Here is a 17412-nt window from a genome sequence, read left to right on the forward strand (position 1 = left end):
ACATTATGCTTCATAATTAAAATGTTCAAGTTAGCAGCTATTTTGAGAAAAGATAACTTCAGTGGAAAAAATGTCTTTGGTGTTTAATGATATAGTTTGTCAGAATTTCTAAGCTGTTTTATTAATGGTAGGGGCCACTCATGTATTGGCAGTGTTTCCTACCTAGAGCAAATTTGAACTTCAGTCGGAATGGTGCCTCTCATCTTAAAATCCAATTGCATGTCATCACTTAGTGCTAGATATTTTTCTTTATGCCAATGCTTAATAAAGGTCTTAGTCCATACATAACATGGCTATTGAAGTGTAGGGAACACACTTTGAAATGTCTAAATGTGTTTTTAATAAAATTAAGCTGATTAAGTGATTGTTATGAGTCAGAAGCACACCCTTCCGTTTCCATCTAGTGGGATCTTGAACATTTGCTCAAACCTTACCTGAGACACTTACTATTATTTCCTGGAAAAGCTCATCATGAAAAAGGGGAGGGTAAAATGTGTTGGGGTGGGAGGAGGTACACCCCATCAGGCAACTGATTAAAAATACTTTTGACATAGCAAACTTCCCAGGTTCTCTAAAAGGCCAATTGTGAGTGTTTAGGTCAGAAGAAAAGGAGAAAATTATGAGTGCAATATCCATTTAGTATGTATTGGGCCACATATTCGCACCTGATGTTACTTTTGCCCAATAAACCAGCTGTTTGGGAATTCCCTAGGCATACAGAATCTCTGTTTGGTAGGCCCATTGATGGAGGGAGTGGGATGAGGCACAAAGGGAACAATTGCCTTAGGGTGTGGCATTTCAAGGAGGTCTGGAGCTTCAGCCAGCATTGCCATTGCTACTTCAGCAGCTTTGAAGTGATGGTCACACTGCTGCACAGGATTCTGGGAGCTAGACTCTGGGAGCAGTGCCACAGTTCCAGTGGTTCTAAGGGTGACGGCCCTTGTCCCCACCCCTTTTGCCCTGGGTCTCACCCACTCTGTGTGTGTGGAGAATAGCCCCCACAAACACTTTGCCTCAGGGTGCATGGTGGCTGTCACCACCCAGTGCTGGTTGGCAAATGTCTTTGTTTGATGCCCCTTCTCCCTTGGCATAGGAGGAAAGTTCGGAGGGTCTTGAAAAGTTCCTGTGGCAGCTGCAGGATTGAGAAGCTGTCAATGGCCATTGCTGAGGTTATGAACCTACTTTGTAATGAGAAAAAATGTTTATACAACTTTGTGAATTTGTGGGAATCACACCAAGACTTTAGACTTTCTCTCTGTCATATCTCCAGTGAATCATATGTGCAGTGTGAGACTGGTTTCTGTTAACTGAGCTTCTGTTATACCAGGTTATATCTACACTAGAGCCCTTTCCAAAGAAGTCTTCTGGAGATCCCTTCCAAAAGAACTTCTTTTGGAAGAGTGTGACCACACACACAAAAAAAAGCCGATCAAGACAGTGATCTGCTCTTTCAAAAGAGATCATCCCCACTCTTTCGAAAGAAGGGGCTAGGTTTCAAAAAATCAGGTGCCATGAGGACTGCTTTTTTAAAAGGAGGGCCCCTGCGGAGCATCCACACACGTTCTTTTGAAAGAAGCTTTTGAAAGAAGGTGTTCTTCCTGAGGCAGGAGTGGACGAGCACTGTTGGAAGGCATGCCACATTCTTTCATTTTACTTTCTGAAGAAAACTTTCTTTTTGTTGATGCTCCACAGGATCTTTTGAAAGAGCTCCCTTCTTTCAAAAAATTTTTCGAAAACGCTTGTGTAGCTGCAGCCCCAATATATGTTTACGCAGCACAGTTGTTTTGAAATAACTTTGCTAGTATCTACATGATGCAACTGCTATTGCAAAATAAATTTGAAATAGCAGCAGTCTTATTTTGAAATTTGCAATCCTGATTTCCTGAGGACTAGTGCCAATCTCAAAATAGTCTGTCCAATTGCTCTATTTGAAAATTGACTATGTGTGTGAAGGTTGTATTTCCAAGTAGCTAAGTGCTCTTTTGTAATGCAGTTTTGTCTGTAGCACTGTTGTTTCAGAAAGACGAAGTGTTACTTATTCCCTAACATAAAGGTAGAACCTGGGGTTATCCAATGAAATGCACAGATAATAAGTTTAAAATAGGGTTGTCAATTAATCTAAGTTAACACACTCAGTTAACTCAAACATTGATCATGGTTAATTGTGGCTTTAATTAAACTGTTAAACAATAGAATGCCAATTGAAATTTATGAAATATTTTGATTTTTTCTACATTTTCAGTATATTAATTTCAATTACAACACAGAACACAAAGTGTAGAGTGAGCACTTTTTTACTATTCACATCATATAAATCTTTTGCCTTTTACTAGAGATTTCTGTGGAGTGGAACAATTATTTTTATTCCAAATATTTGCTGTGTTAAATAATAAAATAAATAATAATTTTCTATTTACCTCCTATAATACTATAGTTCAATCCCTTTATTCTGAAAGTGCAACCTACAAAACTAGATTTTTTTTGTTGCAAAACTACATTCAGAAACAAAATAATATAAAATCTTAGAACCTATACGTTACCTCAGTCCTAGTTCTTCTCCTGACTATTGCTTAGGCAAATAAGTTTTTTTTCAAACCTTCATTGGAGATAGTGCTGCCCATCTCTCATTTACAGTGTCACCTGAAAGTAAGAATGGGCATTCAAATGGCACTTTTTTAGCCATCTTTACAAGTTATTTACATGATGGATAGTCTCAGCATTTGTTTGGCCACCATTCTGGGCATGCTTTGATACTGTTGACACACGTTAAAAACAAATGCATTATATAAATTTTAACTGAATTCCTTTGGAAAGAATTGTAGCTCTCCTGGCCTGTTGTAATTGCATAATGCCACATATTTCATGTTATAGCAGTCTGCGATGATGACCCACTATACACTGTTCCTTTTAAGAATATTTTCAGTGCAAATTTGAAAACAATTGTCCACTGTGAAATTTCTAAAGATAGCTATAGAACAAGACACACGGTTTAAGAATATGAGGTACCTTCTGAAATCTGACAGTAGTAAAGTGCGGAGCATGCCTTCAGAAGTCTTAAAAGAATAGTATGCTGTGGTGAAAATAACAGAACAAAATCACCATAAAATAGAATCAGTCTTCTGTTGGTGGCATCTTACTCAGATGATGAAAATGAACATGTCAGTCTGCACAGCTGTGGATCCTCATGGAGCACACTTGTTGTCAGAATGGACATGTTTTCTTGGGAATGGTAGTTGAAGCATGAAGGAACATATGAATCTTTAGCCTATGTTTACCTTGTGACACTGCCTACCATGGTGGTATATGAACACCTGTTCTCACTTTCAGGTGACATTCTAAACAGGAAGCAGGCAGCATTGTGTCCTGCAAATATATATAAAAATCCACTTGAGTGATTGGCTGAACAAGTAGGACTGAGTAAGCTTATAGGCTCTAAATTTTACATTTTTAAAGCAGGTCTTTCCCCACAAAAGCTTATGCTCCAAAGTATCTGTTAGTCTATATAAGGTGCCACAGGACTTCTTGTTGTTCTCATTCTTAATACAGTATTTTTTGTACATAATTCTACATTTGCAATCTCAACTTTCACAGTAAAGAGAATGCACTACAGTACTTGTATGAGGTCAATAGAAAAATACTATTTTGGTTGTCTTTGTAGTCAAAATAAATACCAAGTGAGTATGGTACACTTTGTTCTCCATGTTGTAATTAAAATCAATTTTGAAGAGTATAAAGCACACAAAAAGATTGAAATTAATGATATTCTGTTATTGTTTAATAGCATTCATTTCACAATTCATTGTGATTATTTTTAAGATCATGTTTAAAAGTCATTAATTTTCAATCACTTGGCAGCCCTAGTTTAAAAGAAACCAAGGAACTACTTGTTCACACCTGTCAACCTGTGGAACTCATTGCTGGGGATTTTGTGAAGGCCAAAAGCATAACATAGTTCAAAAAAAGAAAAGTCCATCAATAGCTATTAGCCAAGGTGATCAGGGAGGCAACCCCATGGTTTGGGGGTCTCTTGCCTCTGACTGCTACAGCTGGGAGTTGAGTGCAAGGTTTGGCTCATGTAAGGATTAGCATTTCTGTTCATTTCCTTTGCGGTTTAGACAGTGTCAGAAGACAGGATACAGGGCTAGATACAGACCACTGATCTGACCCTGTATGGCCATTCTTTTGTTCTTAAGGTACTTATCATTTATTTGGTAAACTTTGCAACAAATACAATATGGGAAATAGTGTGTTAAGATCCTGATGAGGCTTAGTGTGAACTACCTGTTAGTATGCAACAGACCATGGCGTGGATTATAAAAGGGCACAGTCCTTTCATTAGCTGCACCAGCCTTTTCTCCTGACAAATCTGAGTCCTCTGAATATTAGAGTGCTAGCCTAAAAACATTTGAGCAAGCCCTCTCTTTTCACAGTCCTAGTCTGTAGACATTACTCACTTGTGTAATCACGAATCCTCTTTAAGGAGTTTTAGAGCTGTTATTTACTAAGTTTGTCATTTATGATTAATGAAGAATTCATGCCCTCAGAGGCAGTATTCTCTCACATGGCAGGGAGATGCTCTGCTTATTTTATGGCATATGTTATTGTCAGTACGCAAACATCTATAGTATTTCAGTTCTATTTATGTAAGTTATAGGAATAGGAAGCACTAAGATAACTAATAGACAGGAAAACAGTGGGACTTAGTCAGATTGATTCTTGATTCAAGTCTAATTTCACTTTTTGTTAAGTAAGTTCCAGTTCAAATCAACAGCAGAAAAATGGGGCCAAATTGAAGAGGAACGCAAATAGAAACAAGAAGAAAGAGGTTGCATTCAGTGCACTAATTATTCAAGTTCCAAAAAGCTGCTAGTTGAGAAATAAATGATAAATTATAATGCTTATTTTGGGCTAACACATTACTTGCACTCATCTTACAGTTGTTTATCTTTGAAAACTGATGGGATAATATTTGTTCTGTATTAGTAATTATGTTGTATACCGAGTTTACACAACAAATAATCATTCATAAAAAGGGTATTTATAGAAATAGCTAGGAAGGTGCCTTTGAAAAAAGAGTATATTTTCTAAAAAAGTAAGAGCTCAAAATTCCTATATAACGGCTATTTAAAAGCAAGTTCTGTCAAACCACAGAATATTACTTGTGTTCACGTATCATTAAAAAATATGTCAGTTATATCCAGAAACAATCTTTAATCAGGAGGCAAGTTTCCATGAGCACTGTTCACTGTGGAAGGCTTATTTAGTACATAATAAAGACTACAGTTACACGCACAGAGAAAGCAACCTCAGATTAAACCTTTCACTTCTTCTTGTATCAGAGACTACACAAAAAGGAATGTGAAGTAAGTATACTTTGAATCTTTAGTCAGTAAAGTAACATAAATACAATGCTCAGAAGTATAGCCTCTAAGTTAAAGTGCAGTGTTGTGAAATAGTTTCTCTTCATCTTTGATGAAGACGTAGTGGAACCCACACACCTAAAGGTGTGGTTCAGTGTCCCATGCAGTGGCACCTAGATCGGTGGTTCCCAGCCTTTTCAGTAACATGGCACACTTGAATGAGACAAACAATTCCATGGTACACCCACTTTTTTCAGCTGAGTTGATTGCTCATAAACATCACTTTTACTATGGGTATAGTCTTACTAGAGAGGTTTGCAACATAGTAGAGCATACAACAAGATAAACAAGAATCAAATGCAATAATGTTTCAAATTCACCACAGAATAGTCTTAGTGGACACAGACACATTTTCAAATTATGCTCAATGCCATGCTAGGGATGTTGAGTAAATGAGTAACCACTGAAAACAGGCTTCCCTCCCTGCCAGCCCAATGGCTCCTGTACACAGCATTTAAACAGCGTCCTGGCTCCAGCAGGCTCCTTCCCTCCCACTTACCACAGCAGGTAATTGGGACAGGCTCCCTGCCAGCTCGATCAGGCCAGGAAGCAACATTTCAGCTGGCTCCCAGCATTAATGGGGTCCTGTGGGGCTGATATTTCTCCTCAAGGGAAATTTCCCCACAGGGGGGAAATTAACAAATCCCATGCCAGCTAGGTTGTCAGTTTCCCCATGGGTTGGCTCTGTAAAGAGCTACGGCTAGGGGAAATTGAAGAAACTTCATGGCACACTTGGACAGTTCTCATGGCACACTGGTTGTAAACCACTGACCTAGACCACTTAGAGAAGGGATGAGTGTCCTCCACAAGCTTAGCTGACAGCCAGACAGTGGGCTTTTAGCTCAAACTCTAGAGGTGCCTGCATTAGTTGCCAGAGGCACCCGGTTTGAGTCTGCCAGTGGGTGGTTACACTAGCCCATGTGAGCTTATATTTTGTTACAATTGCCTGGGGTCAATAATGGATGGCTAACTGCAATTTCTGATCTGTCTTGCAAGAAGGAGCTGTGCACATGCCAGGTTAGATTAACCTGGGAAAGTGACAGATTTTCATTACTTTTTCTTGTTCTCACCAGCTTGCAAAGCACACCTGAAGATTAAGTACTTGTAATCATAAATACCACCATTTATATATATAAAAATGATGGTAATGGACATTTCAAGATGACTCCATGCAGTTAAACGATTTGATTTGTCACATGTACCCCCAAGTTTTCATCAGAGGGGTAGCCGTGTTAGTCTGGATTTGTAGCAGCAACGAAGGGTCGTGTGGCACCTTATACACTAACAGAAAAGTTTAGAGCATGAGTTTCGTGCATCTGAAGAAGTGAGTTAACTCACGAAAGCTCATGCTCTAAACTTTTCTGTTAGTCTATAAGGTGCCACAGGACCCTTCATTGCTGCTACAAGTTTTCATCATTATCAACAATCATGGGCTCAGTGCCCATTGGAGTCCAATGCCTCCCTCACTATTTCCTTCCATCTTTCCCTGTCCAATGCGGAGTGGCTTAGTTTCTGTAGACTAGTTCAGCACCAATCTACTATATCATCTACCCACTCTCTGTGTGGTCTGCCTCTCCTATTCAAATTGTCCATTATGCCAAATACCAGTGTCTTGATTTTTCATTCATGGTTCATTCTGCAGATACACCCAAGTAGCTGTAACTTCCATTATATAACCTTCTTCAATAGGTTCTCTTTCGGCTGTATCTTCTTATATAATTCCTCATTGGTAACCTTCTGTGTCTATCCTATTCTCAGAATCCTTCCATAACAACTCCTCTCCAATGTCAATATCCTTCTCTTCAAATCTTTCATTATCACCCGTCTCACATACATACAACATGCTGCCGAATACACACGTTTTTAAGACACTCAGCTTTGTTCCTAAGCTAATCACTTTGCTTGTCCAGATCTTACCATTGTTTTTCAACTCAGTCTTGCTTTTGCTATTCTAGTTGCTGTTTCCTTATACTCTGCATCATATGTTATGTTGCTCCCCAGTTGCGTGAACTTCTCTATATTATCTAGTTCGATCCCGTCTCCTCTGATCTTCCTTCCTATTTTCTTATCTCCAAATACTGTTGTTTTTGTTTTATTGATGTTCATAATCAGTTCATACCGTTTCCCTTCCTCATTTAGCACCTGCACTATTTTTGCTAGCTTTTCATTTTCTTCAGTGCTAATTGTGTCATCCACAAACCTCAGGTTGTTGATTTTCATCCCATGCATCAATATTCCTTCTATCTGTTCTTTGATCTTGTCTATTGCTGTCTCTAGGTGTGTGATGAAGATACTCAGTGATATCTCATCTCCTTGTCTTGTACCTCTACTTATTCTAAACCAGTTTCCCAGCGCTCTGCACATTCTTACTGCTGCCTCCGCACTGTTTATATCCTTCAACAACCATAACAGTTTGCTATCCACTATGTACGAGTCCAACACCACACAAGTCACTTTCTGAACCATATTGTCAGATGTATTCTGAAAATCAACAAAGCAATTGTAGATATTCTTGTTCTTTCATTGGACTTTCTCTGCTAACAATCTTGGTACAAGTATCTGCTGTATGGTACTTCTATGTTTCCTGAATCCCTCTTGCTTGTCCACTAGTTCTTCTATCTGTGATCTCAGTCTCTTTGTCAGTATCATCATGAGCACCTCCCCTAGATGACTTGTTGGGGCAATCATTCTGTTGTTCTTGCACTCAAATGTATTTCCTTTTTGTGTATTGTCACTAGCACTGATCCTGTCCATTCCTTAGGTGCCTTCCCTTCTTCCCATGTTATATTACATAGTTGGTGTATTTCCTGAATCATACTTTCTCTCCCCTCTTTGATCATCTCTCCTGTAATCTTATCATTTCCAGGGCTTTTGTTGTTCCCTAGTAGTTTCTGCTCTTTCTTCTTCCTCCTTCAAAATATCAGTCTTGCTCTCAATGCTTGGTGGAGATATCTCTTTCAGTTCTTCTATCAGTCCCTCTGAGGCACTCGGGTCCAACTGTGCTTCATACAGATTGGTGCATTATCTCGTTCATCACTGCACAACCTTCTCCTTGTTCATGAGCACCTTGTCATTCTATATCATTGATTGCCATCTGCTTCGACTGCCACTTTCTATTAATATTCCTAATAATCTTATACACCTTCTTGGTCTTACACTCACTGTAATACCTCTCTATATCTTCACACTGCTCCTCTAACCATGTCTCCTTGTCCTTTCTGGCTGATTTCCTTACTTCGTTGCATTTCACTCTATATTGCTGTTCCGCACTCTTAGACACATCCCTTCTGATCTTCAATGCTCTCTTCTCTTGGACCAAATTCAGTGTCTCCTGCATAATCTAATTCTTACTGATCTTCTCTTCTTCCAGAACAGCCTGCTTAATTGCCTCTTCTATTGCTGTGGCTATCCATTCAACTCTCTTATCTAGGTTTTTCTCTGTGTCCATATTAGTAACCTCTTCAACTGCTGCTCTGTATGCATTCCCTATTTCTTCCTTGCCTAGCCTTGTCACATCTCTTCTTTTATTAAACTGTGTCTTATACTTTCTCTTGAGTTTCATCTTGGTATTTGTGATCACTAGACTGTGGTCCAAGTCTATATCTGCTCTTTAGAAAGTTCGTCACTGCTATACTGATGTTACCCATCTTATTCTCAAGATCATATCTATCATGTTCTTTGACTTTCCGTCATTCGATTGCCATATCCACTTCCTACACAAGTTTTGCCACATTTCAAAACTTACAAAATCAGACCGAAAAATACAGAAGTGCCACAGGGCACTGTTACTGAAAATTGCTCACATTTTCATTTTACCATATTATTATAAAATAAATATCTTGGAATATTAATATTCAACAGTAAAAGCTTGATGATCTGGAATCTCCAAGGAATGGGGATTGCTGGATAATCAAATATTCTGGGTATCTGAGCATGAGCCGCACAGCTGATGGCAAGGCAGCTGGCCCTGGCCAGGATGCCGGCACTGCTGCTGCTGGCAGGGCAGCTGGCACTAGCGGGGATGTCAACCCTGCTGCTGCTGGCAGGGCAGCTACCCTGCCGCCACTGGCCATGTGACCCCATGGGACATGATGCTGAATAAGAGAACTTGCCATTATCCAAGTGCCAGCTAGTGCAGCTTTTACTGTACTTACATTTCATTTTATAATATACAAAGCAGTAAAAGAAAGCATTGTCTATGAAATTGTAGATTGTAGTTGCTTCACTAGTGTGTTTATGTAGCCTGTTTTGAAATTATTCTCTTGTGTCTAGATAAGTTGTTGTACCCCCTGGAAAACCTTTGATTCTCCTCAGTGGTACATGTACTCCCAGTTGAGAACTGCTAGCATGAAACATCTGGTTGCATTGGTAAATCCTTTGAACTGTACGTATTTTAGCTTAATGGGAAGAAAATGCTCTGAAATAGGCTCACATCCTTCTGATCTTGAGTTTAAAGAAACACTTGTTGGCTTCAAGTTAATGGTGTTTCATATTAACAACTTAATAAGTAGAAAGGAGACACTTGGAAGAAAGTCCTATTAATGTTGTTTGTAATGTATAGTTATACCTGGTGTAGATGCAGGTACCTCAGTTTGTGAGATACTGGCTACATCTACACCTGCCCCAAACTTCGAAATGGCCACGCAAATGGCCATTTCGAAGTTTACTAATGAAGTGCTGAAATGCATATTCAGCATCTCATTAGCATGCGGGCGGAAGAGGCACTTCGAAATTGACGTGGCTTGCCACCGTGCATCTCGTCCAGATGGGGCTCCTTTTCAAAAGGACCCCGCCTACTTCGAAGTCCCCTTATTCCCATGAGCTCGTGGGAATAAGGGGACTTCAAAGTAGGCGGGGCCCTTTCGAAAAGGAGCCCTGTCTGGACGAGCCGCACAGCGGCAAGCCACGTCAATTTCGAAGTGCCGCTGCCGCCCTCATGCTAATGAAGCACTGAATATGCATTTCAGCGCTTCATTAGTAAACTTCGAAATGGCCATTTGCATGGCCATTTCGAAGTTTGGGGCATGTGTAGACAGGGCCACTATGTCATAATGACTGAAACAGGTTGAAAAGGGGTCAGGGCAACTTAAGGTGTCATCTTTACAGTTAATGGTTCTTACTAGATTTTTTAGAGAATGAATTGGTGAATGAATGAAATGGCTAAGAATTATTAGTTGGTAGAGGTGATCAGAAAACACTGCATATGAAGGTTTTCAAGATTTTTCACAGATTTGGGGAGACTGGCAGAAAGGGACGTATACTTCTTATGTTTGTTGGAATCCAGATTCTCTATATTCCTTCCTTTCCAAATATCCATTACCTGACCAAGAGATACAACATGCAAAACATACCACAGATGTAAAACCACACTTCATAAGCCATCTTAGAGCTGTTCGCACCAATGTCAGTGCTTGAATGCTGTTCTCAATCTGGGGAAATAAGACACTCATGTATGTTCCAGGTATGTGTGACAGATAGCTATAAGGGTCTTGCTGTAGCCTTTCAGAAAAAAAAAAAAACAATACCAATTGCATTTCTGGCTGAGGACAAAGCCAGTGAGAGACATGTAAGAGACCATAGCGTTGGTTGTCCAAGCATTAATTGTAAGAGACGCAGTTGTCCTCACAGCACCTTCAAGTTCCATCATGACCAAGATTAGCAGAACTCACTTTTTGTCATGAGCAGCAGAAACTTAACACTCACCTATGCTCCCCACTAATATTTTGATGTATGCACAATAAAGATTTAAACTGACTTTCCATCCCTGAACTCTTATATTTCAAACAGTGAATCAATTGTGTAGCTGATAGTAAAAATCAGCGATCATGTTTGGATACCTCCGTATAGCATCATATCATCTTGATACTGACTGTATTGATGTAGAGTATGTTGTAGAAAGAGAAGCTTTCATTGCTTTTCATTGTTTCATATTCAAAGTCTAAACTTCCATCTGGCCAACTACTTCCAGGATTTTTCTCTGTCATACTGCCAGTTTCACTCCCTAATATGTATCTTCTTTCAGTAATGAAAGAGGGTTTTTGTGTCTAATTAAACATGACATTCCTCACTTTCTGCTACTCTGATTCTGACCTGGGCTCTTTTCCAAGTCCTCTGAGCTGAAGCAGGCAAGCAAGAACTAATGACATTGTACATAACAGGGAGTGTTGTGGGATGGAGGAATGGGTCCTGCTGTCCAGTTTTCTCTTTGTGGGTTGTATGTTTGACCACCATCTGAGCTAGGAGGTTTCTTCAAGAGAGGTGACAGTGGACAGCAAAGATCTATGTGTACAATCTGACATGATTACAAGAAAGCCACTGCAATTTGGGAATGAATTACATAATTAGATATATTACACGACTAGACGGCTGTGTCTACGCTAGCTCCCTACTTTAAAGGGAGCATGGTAAGTAGGGTGTGGGGAGATTATTAATGAAGTGCTGTGCCGCATATGCAGCACTTCATTAAGCTAATTCTCCCCTGCGGCAAGTTTGAAGTGTTAGAATTCATAGTGCCAGCTTGCATGTAGCTGTGGCTAACCCTCTGGTACTTCTAAGTGCCTGGGCAACGTCGAAGTCCCTTACTCCTCAAAATTTTGCTACACGCAAGCCAGCATTTCGAAGTTTAACACGTCAGAGTTGCCGTGGGGAAGAATTAGCTTAATGACATACTGCATATGCAGCGCCACACTTCATTAATAATCTCCTGACACCCTACTTACCATGCTCCCTTCGAAGTAGGAAGCTAGCATAGACAATAGCCTATGTCTGACAAGCCAAAATGTAAATGTCTTGTTTTCAAAGAATGTCAACTTCTATAATCGAGAAACAGTGAGGAAAAAAGAAAAAACAATTTGAATGTTAGTCAAGGTTGCTAGCTTTGCATTAAACTGAGACAAATTAGGTCGATTGCAGTGGCACCCAGAGACTATATTTGACTTTGTCTAGTAAGTAACGATAACCCAAACTGACTTTCCCTTGTTATCATTTATCTACCTGCACTGGACTGTAAAAAGAAGAATGTTAAACCTGTTTCTCAATTTTGTTTCAGAAGAGCTCTAGAAAACCACTGACACTTCCAGTAAGGTTTTCTAATGGATGACTAATCCACATTTGTTGATGCTAACATTGAGCCGCACTTCATTTCAGAGTGCAAAACACAGCACACTGTGTAGACAATGCTCGGGGGCTCTCATGTCTAAACTTAGTGAGAAAGAAATATTAATAATCAGTATGCTGATGTGGCCAGAAATTGTCTTTGTTTTTATATAGCAAGAATACTATCACATTACTATTACAATTTATACTGTAGAGAACATTGTTCATCTCATTGGATCACAAAGCTGTGTACATTTCTTTACACACAACACCACTGAAATGCAGCTGTCTGTTGGAGCGTAAAACATCAGCAAACTGGAAAAGTTACAGACTGCAAAAACAGAACTGTTGCCCAAGGCAGTAGTTCCCTCCCATCCTCAACCCTTGCACCTAATAGGAAGTTTCGGGAGATCTTTACGTTCCACGCAGAACAGATAAGATCTTGTGACTTTAAGATCTCAGTTGCATAATCTACCTACATTGAACTGCCTTGAATACAATTGAGCACCTTGGAAACATGAATTAACTCTGGTGGTATTTGACTCTGTGTAAGTCATCCCATTCCCAATTATCAAGATGCCCTATAACAGTGTGTACAGAAATTGCTCTACCCATGACTTCTGAAAAAGCCATTTCCATAGCACAACAGCCAATGCATCCCGCCATGAGCAACACTAGAGAACAGCTATTTGGGGGGTGGGAGAGGTTTAAAAATGACATCCAGTTGAACTCCAGAAAAAGCTGAGGATAGACTTTAACATTCTAAACCCCAGGCTACAAATAACATATTCCAGTTTACTGCTTGAAATGTCTTTGATGACAGGCGATATACTTCAGCATTTGCTACTGACTACTGAGCTTGGCAAACAGCATGCACAGCATTTCAGTAATAAAACAAGAATACTTTCCTCCCTTAACACTTGCATTATTTCCCCATCAGCGAAATAGCATGTGGACAACTCCCCTTTGGGACGTGTCCTAGCTAGCAGTGAAAATGAGAAATGCAGACATATGACACTCTTGGATTTATTTAGAGGGAATGGAGGAATATAGCCAGGGAAGAAGTATGATCAAATAGAAGAAAGTTTGATTAGTATCAAACATGTTGTCTTGCTGCCTGTCAAAATCTCCAGTTCATAATCTCTGCTGCTATTGAATTCTGCCTGTCAAGAAAGCACATTATTCAAGCTTTTTGTATAAAAACATTTAGAGAGAGAATAAAAGCAATGGTGACATTTTGTAGACAAAAAACATTTTTACCATATTGGCAGATGACACCGTAACAATACAAACAACACAATCACTGATTTTTAAATGTTAATCATGTAGGTATAATAAAATGTGGATTGACAGAAAAAAAAATCCCTTTACAGTAACTATTTTAATAACTCTAATATAGCAGGTGTACTGATAAATATTTTGTTTTTAAAAACATAGTTTGAAACATTGATACTTGTGAATCTCCTTGCAGAAAAAGCAATACAAGAGCATGATGGTGTTCTGCAGAAAGTATTTGTTCCTGTTGCTTTTGAAGACTGTTAATGATTCTAGCTGAATTTAGGCCAATTTTGTAACACTGCCAGGATCCCTTGGTAACATTTTTTTCATTAAATGTACCTTGTGATAAGTAGGGTCACAGAGATCCCCTTGATCCTGTCACAGGATGGGCTGATCGTCTACAGAGCCCACCTACCTGCCTTCTGGTGTGCTCCCCTGCCCTGTCCTGTTGAGCCAGAAACTCTGGTCTCCCCCAGCAAAGGCAGAGTTGTGGTTACAGGCCATCAAGTGACAGTGTCAAGAGGATCTTTGTGACCAGACCTGTCACGTACTGCATTCACATATTTTCACTTAGGAGTTGCTTTGATACTTTGACCATAAATAGGATTTTCTTGTTAGCCATCAGTTGTGACATACCCATGTCAATACCCAGTTAAAGCAAGCCCTTCAGTTCTCCTGAATTTTATTTACAGATCTATTGCACACAGTCCCAATAAGACACACCAGGTGCTACGTAGCTGATGATGGAGGGGATACTTTGCTGCCAGCCAGCATGATGATTTACACATGTAATAATCACTTAGAAATGTTTTCCATGTTAGCTGATTATCTATCTTGAAAAATAACTTTGAAATAAAAAGAGTGCGTGCATTTACTACACTCGGTATTACGTGAAGCCTATTCTCTTTTATTGTCTTTATTTCAGTACTATAATGACCGGCTAGACAATCTATAGTTGTAGTTGAGCAGGGTCACATTTTTAAAAGAACTAATTTTCATTTATTTGCAATTTTTGAAAAATACCCAGGAAAGCATGTATGTATGTATGTATGTATTGCACCAGTTATATCTGTCTGTAACCACTGACAGGTGGATTTAAATTTCATACTTCTGGAGCTTAGTGCATGAGCCTCTACAGGATGAACTAAAAGCCAGATGACACACAGCTAAGGCTGTAGAGGAGGCTCATTTTTATTCTCGGTAAGTGGTCTCAGTGCCACTACATGGGCCAGTGAACCACACCCAGGAGGTGTGTGGGTTACGTGTGTGTGTATATATATAAAATATATATATATATATATATATATATATATATATAAACTATTCATCTTCCATCAGTAATATAGCTTACTTCTCTCAGAAACATTTGTCAGTATTCTATCCTGACTTACACCTCACAGTTCCAATGAGTGCAGTGAGTTAACATGGATATTATTATTTTTTTATCTCAGAATATAGCTTGATATATTCTCAATGGAATATTTGGTTTACAAACATTGCAAAAGTTAACTAACTTTTGCAGCATTTTGAGATATTTTCTTAGCATATTAGGATCCTCTCGCTAACCAGCCAACTCATCCCTGCAAGCTCTGCCAAGGGGGAAAAAACCTCTATATGACTGTCTTTATGACTAACAATAGAAAATGAATTCTCAAAGAGTAGCCCACTCAAAAGAATGTATTAGTTTTGAGGGTTCCTGCTCTATTTTTCTTCTCATATTTGTGGTAATAGGTCATTGGAAGATTGGATTGTTTGGGTGTACAGTTTTCTAAATTTTCATTTGAAATGTCCTCTGCTCAAGTCACTATATACAGGAAATAGTCTCACTACACTTGAGTCAGTTAATAGCATCTGGTCTGTTCTAGCAACAGAGTTTTTTTCTATGTGTTGGTGGTGTGTTGCCATCAACAGTTTGTTCTTATCTGATGACAAAATTTCAGCAAGAAATTAAATTCATACAGATGGATACACTCACTCTGCGATAAAATAGAAGGCACAAGACTCTGAATCTGCCTCACCTACATTTCCACACTTCAGCTGGCATCTAGTAGGCATGAAAGGTACAACCCACTCCAATTTTCCCCACTGCTGTCTTTTCAAGGCTGCTAATCAGTATTTTCATTCCAAGTCTTGATTTTCTGTGGTTTATAACTTCCATATAAGTTACCAGTATTACTCCAATTTTTCAAGCTTACTCTCATTGCAGAAAAGTGTATGTGGATACTAACTGGTTGAAGAAAATTCACTGAGCTACTTTGAGTTACTAAAGTCAGGACAAAGTATATTTTGAGCAGAGAGGGTATATTAGGGCTGTTCATTTAGAGCTCAATTTTGCAAAGTGCTTCTGAATGCTCCACTGAAGTGCTAATCAGTTATCCATGGTGCAGGGAATCTTCAACTCCCATTGAAGTTAGGGGGAGCTGATGAATACCTGTATAGATAAGACTGAAGGATCCTAATTTTTTCAGTTTTTCAAAAGCGGGGCCTCCTTTCAGAGGAACCCCATCTACATGGCTATTTTGCATTTCGAAAGCAACTCTTCTGGAATGGCGAGTGGCTGCTGGTATGCAAATGAGGTGCTGAATATACACATTGCCAACTTATTTACATTTTTAATCCACAACATTTGCGTGCCCCTTTCAAAAGGGAGGGGCCAGTGGAGGTGTAGCCACTGAGTATTGGCCCATGTATAGGCTTTCTTCAAATGCCTATGGACTAAATCCTACCCTGCTTCTGGCGATGTGTGGACTGAAGGATGAAAATCCATTTAGTTTGGCTGCACTAAATTGACGGCAAAACATGTACAAGTCTCAGAAGGCATCTGCAATCCCTGCTCTTGCAAAGCGCTTTTAAATAAAGGCTCAGTCCTCTGTATTAAAAGGAGAAGTATCCACATCTTAATACCTGCTACTGGTGGGGGATGCACATCAGTTATAGCAGCTATAGTTGCTGATGACTTCCAGTTCAGAGAGTGGCTCCACTGCCAATGCTCAGCCTGGTGCAGAACATTCATATCCATACACCCCTACTAGGACCCATGTACATAAAGCCCATTTTATGTAGGCTTAACACATGGGGGAGGATTTGAATGAAAAGGATAAATCCATGTTGCTGCCTCTGATAAATATTTTCTTTAACCTTTCATGGATGGAAAGCAGTCAAGTAGCACTTTAAAGACTAGCAAAATAGTTTATTAGGTGAGCTTTCATGGGACAGACCCACTTCTTCAGACCATAGCCAGACCAGAACAGGCTCAATATTTAAGGCACAGAGAACCAAAAACAGTAAGCAAGGAGGACAAATCAGAAAAAGATAATCAAGGTGAGCAAATCAGAGAGTGGAGGGGTGTGGGGGAAAGGTCAAGAATTAGATTAAGCCAAGTATGCAGACAAGCCCTTATAGTGACTCAGAAAGTTCCTGTCCTGGTTTAAACCACGTGTTAATGTGCCGAATTTGAATATAAAAGCCAGCTTGGCTGTTTCCCTTTGAAGAACGGTGCGAAAGTTCTTTTTCAGTAACACACATACCTTTAGGTCATTAATAGAATGCCCCTTTCCATTAAAATGTTGACTAACCGGTTTGTGGATCTGGAGTGTTTTGATGTCTGTTTTGTGCCCAT

The 17412-nt window shown here is 39.4% G+C and overlaps 1 protein-coding gene and 1 pseudogene across 1 annotated transcript in view; both read left to right on the plus strand.

The window, feature by feature from the left end:
* CNTN5 (contactin 5) overlaps window positions 1–17412 on the plus strand; it is an 850947-nt gene that overhangs the window by 231151 nt on the left and 602384 nt on the right. The window lies entirely within an intron of this gene.
* LOC142007706 (U5 spliceosomal RNA) lies at window positions 2286–2393 on the plus strand (annotated as a pseudogene).

The sequence above is a fragment of the Carettochelys insculpta genome, chromosome 1, assembly GCF_033958435.1.
Source record: "Carettochelys insculpta isolate YL-2023 chromosome 1, ASM3395843v1, whole genome shotgun sequence".
Taxonomy (NCBI): Eukaryota; Metazoa; Chordata; order Testudines; family Carettochelyidae; genus Carettochelys; species Carettochelys insculpta.